This window comes from Lepeophtheirus salmonis, chromosome 6 (genome assembly GCF_016086655.4).
Source record: "Lepeophtheirus salmonis chromosome 6, UVic_Lsal_1.4, whole genome shotgun sequence".
NCBI classification, from domain to species: Eukaryota; Metazoa; Arthropoda; class Copepoda; order Siphonostomatoida; family Caligidae; genus Lepeophtheirus; species Lepeophtheirus salmonis.
Window position 1 is genome coordinate 49,491,904 of NC_052136.2, and position 20,147 is coordinate 49,512,050.

Consider the following 20,147-nt stretch of genomic DNA (forward strand, 5'->3'; position numbering starts at 1 on the left):
TATGGACAGCAGTCCAGCCCCACTAGTCAATCCTATATAAAATGAGTGCGATAATATGTAAGATAACATTCACAGGTAATTTTTTTGCAAGATATGTGCGTTCTTAATACATAACTTGCTCAAATTTTGACATTTTCAATAGAAATTGTTACCGATATTCAACTATATACGATAACGAGACTAAAAATAGATGATGTAGTGTCAAAAACAGGCTGGGATGATTTTTTATCTGAATCTAACTATAATACCGTTTTATTTGGGCTGCAAATATTTAAGGTTGTAAAAAATCTTGATAGGCTTTGATAGATTATATTTGAAAAACCATATTACAACTAAACAAAGTCTCATATATCAAATGATAGCTCCAAACATTCGCCTACATTCCTATATATTTTAACCCATCCCAGAAATTAGAATATGAAGCTCATAATTGGCTGAAAAAAGTCAACCGAGCCTACGTACATACATGTATATTTATTAATTACAACAATTAATTGGACACATTTTTTCATTGTCCTAATTTTTGACATGATTGGTTTTGTGTTGACACACCACATTGATTAATTTTGTGTACATTTCTTAGCAGATATAAATAGATTGGGGGGGGGTTAGAAGGGTCAACTCCTTATCGATCTGACATATATTTAATAATCGTACACTTTTGAATGACATAAAATCATTTCAATTTTAATCTTTTAACAACTATATTTTTTTGTTTTTGTATTTCTTTAAATGATTTCTCTCATATGAAAAATGTTCTCTTAGTTCTTGTTCGTTTTATTATTATTTATCTTTGAATTTTAATGAGTAGAATGAAACGAAGTAGAAAATTACGTTTTTTTTGTTTTTTTTCTGTCCTTCTAAATGTATTATTTTTTTAAAAGAAGTTGTGTACATTGAGATAATAGGCAATTCAAAAAAAAAAAAAACTTGTGAAGAAAAGAAACACAATAACAATTTTTGGATATTCTTATGTAGGCATCTACTATGTACTATTCTAGATATGTGTAGATATAACAGTAGTCCATTCCATGATTACGAATACATATTATATATATATGAATTCCGAATAGAGATCATTTTATATGTTTCTCTGAACTCCATGTTCTATGTTTGTCCGCTTTTGCTAAACCAATATACAGATATATAGTATAGAAACGGGGAGGAGAGGGGGGATGTTACATTAAAAGTAAAAAAACAACACAACTCGAACCATGTTAAAATATGTACCATACATATGTATACACATTGTACTAGGGAATCAAATTATATTAAGGGTTTTTCAAATTCAATTAGACAGACTTTTACATAGTTGTTTTTATATAAACATCAGTATATGTGTATAAGCATAAAAATATATCTTTCGACAGAACATCGATACCAATACATATATAAAAAAATTATATTATTAGTATAGAGTTACAAAATTGATGCATGTTCTACGAATATATTAAATTCTTGTATAATTTTATCTACGAGGCAGAGCTAGATAATTCAAATCACAAAACCAAGATTGAATCATTTTTCCAGAAAATGAGTATGTATTACTTTCAGTGTGTGTCAGAGTTTTTTATTTATTAATATTGTACCATATAATATCAAGAATTATTTCTCAAAAGGTCCTCTTTCCGCAGCCACCATGTCATCTTGTGTGGGACTGAAGACATTGTACACTTTGTTGACGTAGTCGTTAGACTTATCATACCATTCCTTCCAAACTATTTTTATATAGACATACATTCAATGAAGGCAGTAATTAATATTCTTTGTTATCTCATATGATCACCGAAATGTGAATGCAAATATGTTCTTGAAATACTGGGTTCCATGTATGTTTAAGGAAATATCTAATTTTCCTGATTTTTATTCAATATTGTATTTGTATTAATTTATCACCTATATATGTACTTGTGTCACAAGTCTCAAGTTGCAAATAATGACTCAATCTAAGGGATTTGACTGAGAGGATTCAAGTCCTCTTGAGTTGTTTTTGAGTTTCATAACTTAAGTGTAATAGTTCAAATTAATCATGTAATTGGACTGAAGTTATATAAAATCTAATTATTTGTCTTCTTTGATTAGGATATTAATTCATTGTGAAGCCTCATATCTGAATCACACTTGATATTTAATCTTTGTAATCACTTGTTACAGTACAATTAAAGCTTATAAGTAACCTTCAGGACCAAACATCCAGGCCAGTTCATGGTCCTCTGGGTTGTGGTGTCCGATGACATCAAAATGCCTCCCTACATCTCAACACGTCAACATGGAAGTATAATACAAGGTCTTTAGGTACCATGTCTTTTCATAGTCGAATAGCACATTCTCCAGGGACATCTATGTGTTTATCCAAGGGGTACATATTGCATAAAAAGTGTAGAAAATTGTTGAATTACCAACTTTTGCTTCAAAAGTTTGCCAAAAAATGGCACAAAATAAAAATACGTAAAAGTGAAACGGCTTTTAAAATTTTCTAATTTTTGAGTCAGCACATTGTATTGTGTGAATACGCCACAAAGCAAGCCCTCGAGACCCATTGGTTGGAAAACCATGCTTTTAATCTTCTTGTTAAGAATGGTCCTATATATATACCTAAAAAATCATATGGAAAATGTCATTTCTTCTTGATGAATTACCATTAATACTGTCGATAAATTCTACCATTGAAAAAGTTATTGGAGGCCTAGCTCCCTTGTTAGGTATACATATCTATCAATCACCTTTAGACTATGGAATCTGTTTTAAAACTGAGCAGTTTGATAAGGAATTAAGTGTGTTGGAAGAACAGGGACAAAATGTTGACATAATGTAATTGCTTAGTTTATTTTTTGCTTTGCCTAACAATGACTATTCTTTGTATTAATTGTATGATTTACCTAATATTTGGAGAGGATCACTACTAATAAATGATAAATTGCTACAATTTGCCTGTGGCTTGCAAAATTACTAGCCTGACGTCTCAATGCTATGATGTCTTCGCTTGGGCAACTAAAACTTTAACCTCTCTGCCACGGAAGGACTATCTAAAAATAGACCTTATCTTGGAAATGTGACGATGAGAGGAGACGGCAACGTCCTTTTTGTGTCTTATGTGCTCATTAACAATTTATTTGAGGCTACCAAAGCCTATGAAGAGTGTTTTCCCAAAGTCTACTGGGGAATTTGTAATTTTGCGACCCCTGTTAACTATAAGCTATTCACCGTTAGGTTTGCTGTTTAAATTGAATGTCGTATAATGTGTTCAACATATTATATGTAGATACAAGATGTGACTCGTATCTGAAAATAAAATAAATAATTTTAATACGTTCCACTTATGCGTTCTTTATATTTTCAGTACCAGAGTTTTGCACATGTGTCCTCAAAGGTAAAAGTTTAGAATATATATATTTCTTCTGCATATATTAAGGTATCTTAAACACTTTCATCATTTTGGCGTGACTTTGTATCTAAAACCATATTTATTATGTTCTAATCATATTCACACCTAAATAAGTATATTACAGCTTTTTTATAACACCACCTGGTTGTTGATGTTGTATCAGTAGATATTTCAACCGACCAAACTTTTATTGTAGAACGTAGATCTCTTCTTCTATCTTGTTTTTATCTGTTTCTTAATAATAAAACATGTATGTTTGTATATATGTAAGTTGAGTTGGAGTTGGAATTTGTAGTCTAGTACTGTTTTGTATTTGTTGATAATTATAATTAAGGGTTGAATGTAGTGATGTTTGGTATATCGGTACTATAGTGGTGGTACCGAGGTATTGGCGAATTCAATAGGGGCATTTACCGAATTAACATTGGAGCCACTTCTAGCCGCCACATTAAGTTATCAATAGGTATGATACTTGGTCTGAGATCGATTTTTTGGTTCGAATTAAGTCGATGGCTGATGGACATAACATTTGTCGTAACTCAAAAATTAAAAAATATTAGTGTTATTGCTAAATGTAATGCTAAAAGTATAACAATTAATATTAATTGTTAAAAACAAAGAAATTCATACACTTAAAAGGAATTTTTCAGATCTATTTAATTTTAAAAATGGAATTAATAGAATTATTCATAATGAATGAATAGAATTTCGAAGCTTAATTATGTATGAAATATATTTGAGCAAAGACAATTTGGCTCTCACACCCTGAAGTTATATGTTTCTAGACTTATATTTCATTTCATACCGCGGTCTTAAACTGGGGTCGAAAATTTAAATAATAAAGTAAATTGTTTCCTAAAAAAGGTCATACAAAAATTATTACTATTATTTGTAAGCCGAATTTTATTAAAAGATTTGTTCAGATCGAACTTGAATCGAAGGAGATCGGTTTGTAATAAACTATGGCGGCTTTTTTCTGAGCTAGCCTCTTCTCACCACTTCCAACAAAAATCTTACAGACGACATGGTCAATGTTTTAATTGTCCTTAACATTTTTGTTTTAATATTTTCAGTGGAAAAGATTTTGAAATGCTTATTTTGTTACGAGTACAAAATAATTTACTTACTACAACACGATGCATAAATCATTCAGTATTTTCTCAAATATTTTTCAAAGAAATATGTAAGAAAAAAAAGTGTGTGAAATGTTATTGTATTTGTGAATCTCTCTTTAGTTGTCGTCGATAAAGAGCTACTTCTATGTGTGTTAAAAAATCAAATTCCTGAAATGTTTTTATCATGTTGTATCGAAAAATTCTCATAGAAAATTATACATATTTTTTTTTTGTTAAATCCTTGATGACGTTTCCTTATTTTCCTATGGAATTTCATGTCTTGTAGAGTACATCTTACTTTTTTTTCCTCTTCTAAGCAATTAATGTGAGATCATAAATTTTGTAGGCAAATATAAATATGCGACATTAATTTGAAGTTAAATTATTTAGAATATTCCTTTTGAATATCATACATCAATTGCCATAAATCTTAACAAAAAAATACAGTTCTTCAAAAATATGCCGTTGTGAAGGAAGCTAATTGCAGCGTTCATCTCCTAGACTTGTACAGCTCTTTCTATAAGATATTATCATGATGGATGCAATTAATACATGTAGTTAGCTGGATTGTACCCTTCATTAGAAGAAGGAAGATGAATATATGAGTGTAATTGTTAGTGATGGGATTTAATAAACGATTCTTTAATATTTTAAATAATAGTTAAAAAATTAAATTTAGCTATCAAAGGCGTTCAAAAGATTATATTTCAGGGGTTGGGGGGAAAGCTAAGTTTTTGGAAAAAAATCTAAAAATTGAAATTCTTTGGGTAAAATTTTTAAATATACAATTCTAGTGTTGTATCAACTCTGTTCAATTTGACTTGAATCCATGATAGTTTAAATTTCGTGATGCTGCGATCCCTAAGTTATTTTCTAATCAATCTCCATTGTTAATGAGGTTCTTCTCATCAATGAAGGAGAAAGACTAAACATATGTTTACCATTGTTTCGTAAAGAGTTGCACGATCTCACAGTTGCCAAAAGTATATGTACTCAATTGACTTAAATCAACACAACACTATTGTATACACATCCCTGAAATCATTTGACCATAATGATTAATATTATTCGACCTACCATTGATATATATTTATCTACCTTTTCAATGGTTTGATGAGTAGTTATTTTTTATAACTGAACTTAAGAATATTCATATTTGCTTAATCTGAAGATTCTAATGAAATCTCTCTCTTTTTTTATGTAAAATGTATTAGATATAATTACTTTAAAGCGTGGATTAATAGTTTAGTATATGTAATGGCTAAGTTATGCATACGTACAAGCTAAATGTTATGTACATGATGACATAGAGAAATTATTGCTTGTTAAAACATTGATTTAGATGCTTGAAAGAAATGTCACAAGGGTAGTTATGTGCCATCATTGAATTAGTGACTATAGTGATGAAATATGACATCAATATCTATAGAAATAGGAAAGGCTCGTTAACTCATTATCTAATGATGTATCAAATACATTCAAAATCACATTTTTATATCATCCATGCACATTTTGTAAATTACATAAAGTTTTTGTAAAAGTAAAGATAATATTAAATTGAATTGGCTCTAAATATGGGAAATTATGCCCGTTCCTATTTTTTAAAATAGGGTTTTTTTTCCAAAAACTTTTTATTCGCGGGAGGGAGTGTTCTTTTCCCTTGCATGCATGGAAATAGGCATATAGTTATGTCCTCTGAGATAGGGTCAACAACTAAACATATCTTAATAAGGCAGTAGCTTTTAAACTGCTGTATGTGCAAAATGCTGCATTACGGAAAGGTTTATTCACCCCCTGTTAGCTCCAAACACCCCTCCAGAAGAAATGACTAAACATATATACTTAACTTATAACTTTTAAAATTGAGACCATTGTCCAAATGATGACTTATAAAAATGTTATTTTTCCTTTTGTTACCATTTTGAATAGTCACGTTGGAATAACCCTTTCAAATATTGAGTCATAATTAGAAAAATTCGTAAATACTGACTGAACAGACTAAAGTTATTCAATTAGCTGCCACAAGCTAAATTGGATCCTCAAAGGAAATAGTATTCTAAAGCAACAATAGCAAACAAGAAAAGATTTTCATCAAGGTTTATAGAAATAAAAAGTTATGTCATCATGTAATCGAACTTTAAGGAATTTTCAATTTGATGTACCGAACCGACTGCTGGCAAAACAGACAGATTTTGACGTCATAGAATATAACAACGGTACTATCAGTATCAGTAAAGGAAGGCAATATATGGCTACTCTTGGTGGCAGCTATACTCTTTGACGTCACTATTAAAAAGTTGGCGTAAGTCAAACATTATTTAGAAAAGCATAATCGTACAACCTTGTATTTCTATTAGCCTTGATTTTCATGATATAAAGTTACTTGTTTTCTACGAAATCGAACACAATTTTTGATAAATGAAGTCATCATAGATATCAGTTAGTGACGTCATCAATCAATCTCGACAATCCATGATCCAATGTTTATCACTATCATAAATAAATACTTAACTCACTTTCGTATTCAATTATTTGGTTTTACAACTCTGACCGGAATGGGTGTGGCTGCATAAGCACGTAGGGATCAATTTAGATTTTATTTACATGTAGTAAGTCTAATTATAGCTTATATTGTTCAAAACTCTTCTATTTCCTATTTCTTTAAAAATGACCACTTTGGTTAGCCTAGGAGTAGTTTAGTGTATATCTTTGGGTTCTTTTTTTAAAACACCATAAACCTATTTTCCCATTTCTGGTAACTATCTATCCAAGTTTATAAGTTAAGGATAGATATAAAGAACGTAACCGATTTTTTGTTCCATATGAAGGGCCAATACAATCTTATTGTTATCTTAATATTTTTAATCAATAACTTATTTGGATATACTTCATATATGAGATAACGTGACCTATGAGGAATTGAAATTCCTTTTGGCTAAATATATTTCTTTTTTGGGATGCCTTTTTTATGGCTAAAGGAGCAAAAAAAAAACATTTGCATTATAATCTCAATTATACAAACATATATTTATATATATTATCTTCTTCTGTTATATGGGCTTACTCACAAAGGAGAAATGCCAAGAAATAAATTAAAATAAAAGATAGGGAACCGCCGTTCAGATTATATATTTATTATATCATTCTATACACATATAATAATTATTAATGTATACATAAATATAATTTACCATTAGTTACATTCCCGATATTTAATTGAATAAATTGTAATTATAAGTAAGATATATGTCTATGTATATATATTGAGCTAATAGATATTAAATAAGGGAATAAAACAATTTAGATTCGATTAGATTAATTTTTGGAAACAAGGAAAGGTAAAAAAAAAAATGGAAAAAAACCCTCATAAAATTATCTTAAAGAAAGGAAAGGAATAAAAATCATTCCCTTAGAATGATTTCGTCTTTATTTCATTCAATTTTAATGATCCCTTTTATGTGAAATCCTATTAGGGATAGAGAGTAAGGTAATAAAATTACATACTCAAGAAGCGAACTCCTTGAAACTAGGAAACTGTAATTATCTCGATAAATTGCCAATTCTATACAAATAAGATTATATACTTGTAGTTTATATACTTAAAAAATAATTGGGGTATTTTAACAAGAGTTACATACATATATATTTGCGATTTTGAAAGAGTCTTACATTTAGAAAGGATAATCCTCTTTTAGCTATAAAACCTCTAGTGGAAGGACTTGAAGTGGGCTTTCACATGCGGTTCTATTCTTTTGATTTTGAAACTATGCTCGGAATATATATTTTTTGTTAATTTTTCTTTAATTAGTCTGATGAAGATGTATTGATTAAGTATCAGTAAACATTATATAATAGTTTTGTAAATATTTCTATCATACCTAATAATTGTCTTTGGAGTCAATGTATATATCATTTTCTTGGAACGACTGTAAATAAAACATTCATACGTTGAATTGTAGCCAATAACTTCGCTACGTCGCATCATTCTTAGGGATATAATTTTGTAGGAATTTTTCCACTTTTAAAAATTAGCGGTTTTTGTACCAACAAGTTTTATTGTTGCTAATAAACGCAAATTGCCACAATGACAGTGTTTTCTTTAGATAAACTGTTAACATTAGCGTTCAATGAATCTTCTATTTTCGAAAAGGATAGATCAGAAATCCCTCTAATTAGGAGGATCTTAATTCATCCAAATGATATCACATAATTTATTGAAGTCCAAATTAAAATACATGATGGAATAAGTTTCCCAAATGTCAAGCTAGTCCCTGTTCCTGAAATTTGAATATCATAATTAAATGCCTAAAAAAGGTTGAAATCCATGTGATCCTAAAAATAAACATACGATATAATGTTATAAAAATATAGTAATATTCCCTTTATCAGTTTGGATAATTATTTTAAGAAGAATTTCAAATCCTAAAGTTGAATATAATATCCACTTCCATATCAGTGATTAAGCATTTTTTTATTTTTTTGTAAAAATCCATATTGAGTCATGAATTTTTATTTTCGCATACGAATTTAAAAAATTAATTTCTCAAATATTTCAGAAACATTTCATGAAACAAAACTTATCCCATCTAAATTATTCTATCTTTATCTGATAACGTTTAAAATTTAAGAAAAATAAACTATTAATTTTTGTTTTAACGAAAAAGAAAAGATTCATATTGTTTTAAAATTTAAATTTCACAGTCCTGTTTTTATAACTACTATTGTAGCCGTAAAAAGTATATATTTTTCTATATAATTAGTAATGTAATATAAATTTATTACAAACATTTTAATTAATTTTTGAAATGAAAATCATTTGACATAAATCTTTTTATTATTATTTTTTTTAGGGTAAAAAGAAACAGATCTCAACCAATTCATTTTATTTTTTTACAACAGTGGGTAACATACTATGAAAGAGGGGGGAGGGTAGGTGTAATAAATTTAATTTTGGTAACATGGTTCTATTTTATTATAATAAAATATTTCTGCTTTATCTAGATTTAAAAGGTTTTTTATTCATATATTATTATTAAATAATAATAAAAAAGATATTTTATAAGATCCATCCCTGGTTAAAAACCATTTTGAAAGACAACATATCTTGCTCCACAAAAAAATATTTCCCTTAAACGATACAAGAAATGTGTAATGATAATAATCGACTCCCAATCCAGTGATTAATTTATGAAATGCGATGATTTTTGTTTGGTATCTCGGTACTGTAGTGGTCTCCGAGCCACTTGTGCATTTAAATCGGTACTTTGGTACTAAATCAGGTATTAAATTTGTATAAGAATCTATACTTGCAACGCTCCTACGTCATAAAAAATTTGTCCACCGATGATGTAGCCAGTGAATATTTGAGCAAATTACTTCAAACAAAATAGTTCTGAATAAAAAGAAACACCAATAATTTATATTAATTATTATAAAAAAAAGTTATTAAATTTATGAGTTAGTTGCTGGTCCTCTCAATCCAAACAAAAATCCTACGGATGCCTCTGTAATTCCATACGAATTGCCCTCAACAAAATTTATTTTATTTTTTTTAGTCAAAAATGTATGAATATTTACCAACATACGGATACTCATTTTGGAACTGAAACTGGTTCGAAACTATTATTGATATTCTGGAAAAAAAAATTTCGGAAAAAGGCAGAAACATTTTAAATAGTACGGTTTGAGAAACAATGACTTGATCCATGATATAATTTCTCCAGTTTGCACAAAAAAAACTATCTTTGTAAATAAGATAAATATAGGACTATTATCAATTAACCCTACCTGTGTAAGGATTTTAAAAATAACCTTGTTGAATCACACATGTATTATATTTATCAACTCTTTGACCTGTTCCGTTAGATAAGATGACCTGACAAATATTTAAAAAAAAAAAGAACTTAAGTAATACAGTATTTTTACTTAAATCAACTATAATTTAGATAAAAAATGTGATTGGTTTTAATTTATATATTTAAAACCTTAATAAGCTTGTTATTTAAGAAAAAAAGGAAAATTGATCCTCTCCTGATTTTCAATTTGCAAGTTACAAATTTTATAACTAAGTTGAAATGAAAAAAAATGATTGTAAAAAAATAAAAACACAGTAAAAATATCAAGGTTTTTTTTTTTTTTGCTATTGCTATATGATGAATCTCGTAGAACACATCAAATAGTTTTAAGTTTTTGACTGGAAATCCTAGACCAATCTGAGATATGTTGATTTTAGTTGGACCGAATTAATACAATCTTTTAAGAAGTTTGGTCTGAACCTGTCCCAGTGAAAAATGTGTTTTTGTTCCGCCCCTTAGGAAAACAGTTGCTCTAGACCAATTTTATAGATGATAGATTGAAGTTGTCACGTGTCTAACCAAACTTTACAAATTGTTACAATAACGTGATATATGTATTTTAAAATGTTTTATACTCGTATAAAGAGGATAAGTTAAAAATTGGTCCAAAGAGTGAGACCAAAAAAAACCGCTTCACGATTTAAAAACGGCTGAACTTAATTCCACGGCCTGAGAATTCGAGTATGAGATTATATGATAATAAAAAATAATATTGAACTTCTTGCGTATTAGAAACTAATTGTTTGGAACAAATTATCGGTCTAAAAAAAACAATAAAGACGGAACCGAGGGGAAAAAATCCGTCTAGGACCGAAGTTCAAGATACAATTATCAATTGTACATTATGGTCTTCAAGTATTATACTTCCAATGGTTTGATGCAAAATTGTACATAATAACTATGTACTCCAGTCACATAGTTTTTTTGCAAATGCAAATTTTATTCATTCATTTATATTATATGAAAGTGTGAATTTATTTTCACTTACTACAAACATTGTAAAGAGGAGGATAGAAGTGTCTTACGTGAAAGAATGTATAATTTTTTTTTCTAAAAATAAAAATTGAAGCTTTTTTACTATAATATTTTATTGTTTTCTTTAAATGAGAAAAAGAAAGAAAGGAGCCGAAGTCCCCTCCCCCCTCTTAACCTCCTATTCCTTTAGGTTGATTTTTATCGACTTACAAAGAAAAGAAATATAAAACAGTCATTTTCAATTCTTCTCTGTAGTATACATATACACATATATTTAGACGAAACAAAATACATAATAAAAAATCTCTACAAACTTTTTCTTCATCTCGAACAAAACATAAAATAAACAAAAAAAAGTTTTTTTTTTGTTTCATTTACTCTATAGCTTCATAGTTGGATATGTTATTGTGTACCATTCAATTGTATAACTAATTCAATATACAATTTGAAAATGTCTTAAAAACATTGTATTTATGTATATCATTAAGGAAAAATGTAACTTTTTTTTTTTAGAATTAGGGACTGAGATGTGATGATAATCAAAAATAATATTCAATTAACTTAAGAGACAAATTGGAAAAAAAATATATTAATTCAGATTGCGAGTACTCGTTCACAATTTACATACATAGACATGGATTCAAATAATAATACATGCCGGTATGTTTTAAAAAAGAAACCGAAAATGAATGTAATCACTCCTTAGGTTAATAACCTTGATCACTCCTACAATTTGAAGAATGTTTTGTAGGAGAGTAGCTTAGCTGTCATGACGTTTTATTAAATTATCTGCGAGCAGTTCTAATATGCAGGAAATATACTCAACCCCAATCCGTATCTAGCCAAGCCATAGGCAGGAATTAATCCTAAGTCGATCCTCAGTTCTATAATATTTCAAATGATTTTTTATTTTAAGGAAACTAGATATTTCGATGTTTTTAGAAAGTATACATACATATTTTTTAATTCAAAATATTAATTCTATATCCACAGAAAGAATATTATATATTTAGAAAGACCAGTATTTGAATATTCTTTGTTTAATTAACATTTATTTAGTCTACTGATAGGCAAACCACACAACAGCTCCTCTGCTGTCTATGGCAAAAGTATTTTGGAGTAGATTGTTATTTAAAGTTTTTGTTTTTGCAAAAAAAAAAAAATAGTTCATTTAGCAATTGATTTGTTAGAAAATTGCCTGCTTCATGTTATCAATTTTCTAGAAAGACCAACTTTAGTATTATAAGGCATGAACGTTTCAGATATGCTCCAGCAGTTTTAATGAGATTCCTTTAGAGGATTAACTCGATTCACTTTTGACTTGTGACTAAAAAAATAACATTTGCGAACCATTATTTCTTATATATATATATATAAACCATATTGGATCAAATTGACTAAAATGAGTTATGCCTCTTATCTGTTTGAAGCCATATTTTATGTTTTGTTAAAATGGCAACAATTGAATATCGTGTTAACCCTTTATGACCCAATGCGCCAAATTTGGTAAATTTGGAAAATTATTTATAAGTCAAATTACTGTGGATGCATCTGTTAGAATCTTATAATACGGATTAAGTACACATTTACAACAACAATGATAATATGTATTGCGCAAAAACACGCAAGGTATTTCAGTTACATCTAAAAATTAATACGTCCTCATCCGCTCTAACAATTTTGTGCAATGAATCCCATGAGTTATGTGCCAATGTAATCATTATTTTAAGTATTATCGACTAATAAATACTTAATATGACATTTTGCATTTGTATCCCCAAGTGGACATATTTGACCATTCATAATACATGTCTGTGTGCCTGATGTACCAAATTTGGGACACATCAATTAAATACAGGCTTTTTTGAAATATTTTATTTTTATGCTAAATATGTGTTAGTTATACAGAATATACTTCATATATGCGAGAGAAAAATTTATAAATCTAATTCAAACATAATTTGGGTCATAAAAGGTTGAAAATTAATAAATATGGCTACAATTCAATTGAATGTATATATTTTTTACTTATTTATTTAACAGATACAAAAATACACAAACATATATTCTTGGAGATGAAAATAAGTACTATTTTATACAAACTAACTTTAGTATTTACAAATATATAACATATATATTATGTATTTTTATCATTTCTAATAATAAAACAATTTAAAGGAACGTTTTTATCTTGATACGTTCTATAATTATTCATTAATAATTGATGAGTTAAATATATACATAAAATGAGAAAGAAAAGTTTAATTAGTACATAAGCTTATAAAAGATCTCTTACCATTCTTTGTTTGAAGGAAAAGTATTGTAGACTCGTTATGAAATCTATATAAGTAGGTTCAAATATAAGCTTCATTGTGAAGTTGTTTATAATAAAAATGTACCAAATGGATTTATTCACAGGAGCAAATAAGAAGAAGAAGCTTTATATTATTGTAGAATTTGAGTTCGAGTTTCTTAGATTTTCCACATAATATCATTTAATGTGGTTTTACTTACACAATATCAACTCATCTGTAGTTTTTTACCTTCCTCTTGTATGGTACGGTAAATTTGACTCATTATTACGAGTTTTGATTGAAGTCAAGTCGAATATTCATTATTTGGGGTGAGTTCGAATTTTGAAATTTCAGAAAATTGTCGGCTTAAGTAAAGTCGAGTCTTTACATACTTATGTAATAGGTATGTCACGGATCGAACCCAGTTTTTGAAGCATGTACAACCTGAGCCTTGCTTCTTAAAAAGTGAAAAAGGAACCTCTTCATATTTAAAAAAATGCAATTTCATGAGGTGTCTAGTACAACTAGTTGACAGTTTTTTTCTTTTTTAAACTCAAACAAAGATGTTGACTTTTTTTTAATTTAGGTTTTATGATCTAATTATTGATAATCTAAAATATTAAGGAAAACCTTCATTTGCTTTACAAGACATATATTAACCCCGATATTGCCTTTCAACCATATAATCTATCATTTCCTAATTATTTAATTAGCGGATATAAACCAAAAAAAAGTTTTTTTCTTTTCAAAGGAGTCATCCAGTAATTTGCACCCCCTCCAAGATCATTGATAATATGTTGAAGAATACAAAATGTACTTAATTCAGATGTGTTTTTGTTCATGAGAAAAATCATTCCAGCTTGGTTTTTTGTTGACTGGCCACATATGTTGTAAAACGAGGATATCAAATTCATTTATACGAGAGTAATTTCAGTATCCTCAAAGGACCTGACTGTAAAACAGAAGACGGCCAAATATATATCATTCCAGCTTGTTTTTGTGTCAATGAGTAACATATGTTGTAAAACAGGAATATCAAAATCTCTTTAACCGATGGCCACAATACCATTTTTAAAGGTTTTATTGTATGAAGAGGACAATTTTAAGGGGGAAAAAATGACTTTACTGACAACATCTGATCTATAAATTTAAACTCTGTTAGTAATATAAATGTTTTTGTGGTTTGAGCATTTTGTGACAAATTTTATGATAAATTAATAATTTTTATTATTCCCATAAAAAGTGTGGTTGTACTTGAGCGCCGCAACCAACTCCCCTTCCCTCATTCTCATCATTACTTATTTATACGCAACCATATAATGTGTACATACATATACGAGTCTTCTCTACTCTGATATAGATGCGATGGTTCCTTATCATAACCCATTATCATCCTTATAAAATGAGAAGGGGTTATCAACTTGAAGTAGAGAACTGATTATGTGTTTTGAAGTCTTCTCCTTTGAGTGTGTGTTTTTCGCCTCTTTATGTATGTATACATACAATGGTATCAGTTTCAGCTATGTACATATTTAGTATGTATTTTGATATCTTGACATTCAAAAGAAAAATCTCATTATCCTTTTCTCTGGAGGAGTTTCGATTGGACCAATTAACGATAAGGAAGAATAATCTTTTCTACCTCTCTTCTTCCGTACACCTCTTGAAACAATTCTTTCTTTCTCTCCTTCTACTTTCTCTCTGTAAATCCTATTAAATAATGGAGGAACAATGATTTAGTTTCTGCAGAAATAATAATGAACGTGATTAACAAAATTGTCACAATATCAATATTTTCTTAACAGTTCTCATACCAAAGTAAGCGCCCGTATTTAGGTACTTGTCGATAATTTTTGGCTAAAAATATGCAACAAAAAAAGTATAATTAACAGGGGCTTCAGAATTTTAATTAGCGTTAAAAAAATGTATGCCTATTTTATATATATTTTAAGTACAAGTTGCAACTTGTAGAAACAACTTAAAAATTGCAACTAAAACACGAGATGAATGATTTTAAATGGAACACATAAAGTACTTGTGATAATTGAATATACCATGGATCATCGATGTATTAATCGTGTGATTATTAGCTATTTTAATTCGAATTACTAAAATATTAGTCTTTTGTGGCACATTTTAATGTTTAAATGCCCACTGCTCTATTACTCATAAATACTTAATAAACATGTAATTTGAATAGATCAAATTGAAATGATAGTATCAATTAATAATTAGTGAACTGAATTACAATGCTGAAATTAAATAATATTTTGAAGACAAAGAAATTGCAAATAGTATAATTTACAACTTGTACAGAATAGATCTGCTGCAATCTGGCAGTTTCAGTAGCCTGATATGCCGAGGAACACCTGCCTGAATTGGGTCTACAAAAATACAAAAACAATTTATTCCACTTTGATTTTCAAAACACTGAATTTTTCGTCCATTTAGCCCATTGCTGGGTTTCGATTTCTATATAAATATATAAAGGATGTTTGTAAAGACAACTTTTTTTTTCGGCCTCTCCTAACTATCCCAATACAATGATTCCTTAGATTGCTGTTGAACTATACAAATATAATGGATGAAAAGGATTTTCATCCATTTCCATATAAGCCTTATAAGAATGTATTTATATAAGTCTTGTTAAATAAGCTCAAAACAAATCAACTGATTTAGTATTAATATCAAAACTTAAGTAAATTTATATCAGACTCCTATCTCTTACAATTTCAGTCGTAACCTGATTCACTAATTTAGATAATTAATAATAGTATGGCGCTTTTTTTTTATGGTGGTGGGGCGGGGGAACAAATGTAGAGTTTTTAGATTTATTACTTATGATAATTAATTATTTTGATATTAGCACTTTATCAAAAAATTTTATTCGTCTTTAAAGTTGAATGACTTGATGGATGGATTTGGCCTTTAAATAGATTGGCGTTTTTATTCCTTTTCTTATTATAATTACTAATATACCTGCACTGCTCTAAAGTAATATCTAAATGATATCAAATAATGATTTGTGATGATTGAGTTATAATTTATTATATATTATAATCATGTTATGATCTGGATTGTAGGTAATGCATAAAGTAAACACTGTTCTTTGTACACCCATTTTATATGTTACGACGTTATCTTTGCTATAACTTTTAGCCCTCTTCTAATTGAAGAAAAATGTTATAAAATCAGCTGGTTTTTGTCCAATTCTTTTCAACTATGGAGCTTTTCTCCTATACTAGTAGGGAATTATTCACAAATCAATTCATCATCAACAGATCAACTCTCCTAAAAATCAACCGCGTACATTTTTATGGTACATCATATCGTTACCTTCATTTTATCTCCAAACTTTCCTTCAAAAAGAAACCGAAAAAGGCTTAAAATTGGTAGTATGCTTATTACTACCAACCAAGGAATAATGATTATTCAATAATTTTTTGGAATGGTTCACAGCTAAACAAGAGCATATTCTAAATCAAAGTTCAGAACACGGATAAACAGAGAATAACATAAATCTAGAAATATATGGTTTAATTTTTTTTTCTGATGTAAAGCCGCGTGGATACACACATGACAGGGGCGTCTGTATGAGGAAGGCTGCAGGAGATGTAGCCTCCCCTCCCCCCAAAAAAAGGAATTTTTTATTCTTACTAGAAAATATAATATTTTTCTGAACAGCTCTGGATTTTAGAATTTTTTTTCTAAAAAATGGTAATTTTTTTTAAAATTATTAAAGCCAAATATATATATATATATAATCCTACGGACGCTACTGCATGATCACTCCACATCATGTTTACATTTTCTTTTAACTACCCCATAAATGCATGCATATGTAGAATATATGACCATCAAATCCTTATTATTTATTCTCTTTTCATATTTGCTTAGTTTTGTAACTTTGTTAGTTCGTTATTTTTGACAAATTATTTTCCTACTAATTGAATAATTACCATATGGTGTACCAAACTCTTGCTCTCTTTTTGTTCATACTCTCCTTATAATGGGAAAGAATTACCAACAAAGTAATTGCTCATAAGAAGAACCAGCCAAATGTTTACACACGCTTTTTACCTCTTTTCCATGTCTTCTTGTTTGTAAGCTTTCACTCCCTCCCTTAAAGGAAATACTACTATTAATTCTTGATTTAATTATAGTTTTTTCTTCTTGTTACTCTCATTGGTAAAGGTTGAGTGAGAGGGGCATTAGCATATGGTCATAATATAGTAAGGTATGCCGAAGAAATGCGTCTCCCTTGCTTTTTATTCTTCTTATTTTTTTGCAATGAGTCTCTTGTGTATTTTAAAGTTTATTTGATATTCTTCTTGTGGATTATTGCGTTTTTTTATATGATTTATAGATTTTCTTATTATTGTTTCCTATGAATGGGGTTAAAGGCATATTATGTACAAAAGTTGTTGTATACATACTTTTCTATTCTTACCTTGGTCCTACATATATTTATGTAAAAATTTGTATATATATATATATGAACATAGAACCATAAATTGAAACAGTCTTATGAAAGCATTTATGTTCAATGTATACCTATATATATATATATATATAGGTATTAAATGGGGAGCCATTACACAGACATACTCCTTCCGTCTCTCTTATTCTTATTTTCCTTGACTTTGATTCATTGTAGGGTTGAATAAATATGCCTAAGTAAATGTATATATTATGCATATATACACAACTGCCTTAATAATAAGGCAACTTTTTTAATACCCATATACGATTGTTTTTTAGTGACTTTTACCTTCAAAATAAAGTTTCTGTTTTGGTCCCATAGGCCCTCTTCTTGGCCTAGAAATTGACCGCATTGCGTTCCACACTCCTTCCTGAACAAATTAGTATTGAGTTTTGGGGGTCTACTCTTTTAGGGTATCCCATTATTAGTGTATTTTTTCTTTGCCAAAGCTATCAAACAAATGGCAAAACTAAGACTACATATAATTAATATTTGTCCAATTATAGTTGTCGACGCAAAAGCCTAATTGTCTTACATGAACGTCGAGTATAATTGAAAATTACTCTGTAACTAATAGAATACAGCCTATTTTTACAATCTTTGTGAAATAAGTATTCGATCTATTGAAAAACTGATATATGTAAAGTACTCTTTTTTTGCAATTACAATCCCATAGCGTACGTCAGTACAAAAAAACTATTTTTTTTTGCCTTTGCATGTTGACGATTTTATTACTATAATTGTCTTGAAAGAAAGAAAAACATAAAAAAAACCTAGCCATTTATCCGTTTTTATTGCTATATTACTATAAATATATATCACGACTAGATTGTTATGACAAAATATAATCGTTTTCCAGAAATATGTGATTCCAGTGGTTGATGTATTTTTTTGATTTTTGATATTGTTTAATATATTCACGAGACATTTTTTTTTTTTTTTTTTCAATGCTGTTTTATCCAATATATATATGGGTAAAAAAGACATTTTGAGACTAAAGTAATGTCTGTAGCTTCAATATTAAGGAGGTTATGATACTTATCATCGGAATGTCACCCCTTTTTTTACACCAAAGTATGTGATCTATTATGATATTTCAATAGAACGACACAACTTTCTTACCCATCTAGAGAATTGGAATTACAGAATACAGAAATGTAAAAAGTTGTTAATTTTAAATATCTACAATAGAAAAAAAAAAAAAAAACAAAGTACCAATATATTGTGCAGTAATGAAGATTGAAGGTGCTAATGTAGATTTAAAATTTATATACACAAAAAAAAAAAAGAGTTGAATGATTTAAAATTTATCTACATTGAATATAATGATGCCAAATTTAAAGAATGAAAATCCAGCATTTCTATTTGGATCCCCAAAACACTTCTAGATTTCCGTGCACGCCTTCTACAAGTTTTTTTGCAACGTAAATTGGCATTTAGTAAAATACCTAAATTAGGGATGATTTGTCCTACAAAATGAAGTTTTTAATATATAATTATTACATTATTTTGAATAAAAAAGAATGTGCCATTTTTGTTTAAGAAAACTTTTAAAAATACCTAAATGAAATGCTATTGAAAAATGTAAATTAAAACTACTATTTTCAACAAAAAAAAAGTGGTTCACTATATATTTATTTGAAAGAAAAACCTTTTTTGAATTAGTTTTGTTTCCAACCCTTCATTATTAATTGACTGTTTCTACAAATATCTTAATTTTTGTTGTTAATGAGTTAGTAATATACACAGCTGTTCAACTTCTCATTTTGAATTCAGAGTTTGTGACGCTTGCTCATTTATCACTATATTTGGATCCAAAAAACCATTCCAATATTGAAATAGAAGTATCTTTTTCCATTCCCGTTATATTAATATCTTTTATTACGAGGAATTTATGTGAAAGAGTTAGATAAAGCGCTAAAATTACTAAATTTGTCAGTTTTGGGACACGAGTGATCAGTGTTATTATGACAATGCCTGCTATTGCTTATTATTGCCACCTTACACAGTTGCGATTGATCTTCAGCTTCCTGAGAATAG

The 20,147-nt window shown here is 28.7% G+C and overlaps 1 protein-coding gene across 3 annotated transcripts in view; it reads left to right on the forward strand.

Annotated features, from left to right (window-relative positions):
- Positions 1–20,147, forward strand: part of msi (RNA-binding protein musashi) — a 237,317-nt gene that overhangs the window by 195,926 nt on the left and 21,244 nt on the right. The window contains exon 1 of one of the 3 annotated variants that reach the window (XM_071889642.1): positions 3,341–3,412. The exons of the other annotated variants lie outside the window; for them this stretch is intronic. The gene's annotated coding sequence lies outside the window, so the exon portion shown is untranslated. Of the gene's footprint in view, positions 1–3,340; positions 3,413–20,147 lie in introns of those variants that run through there. 3 annotated transcript variants of the gene reach the window in all.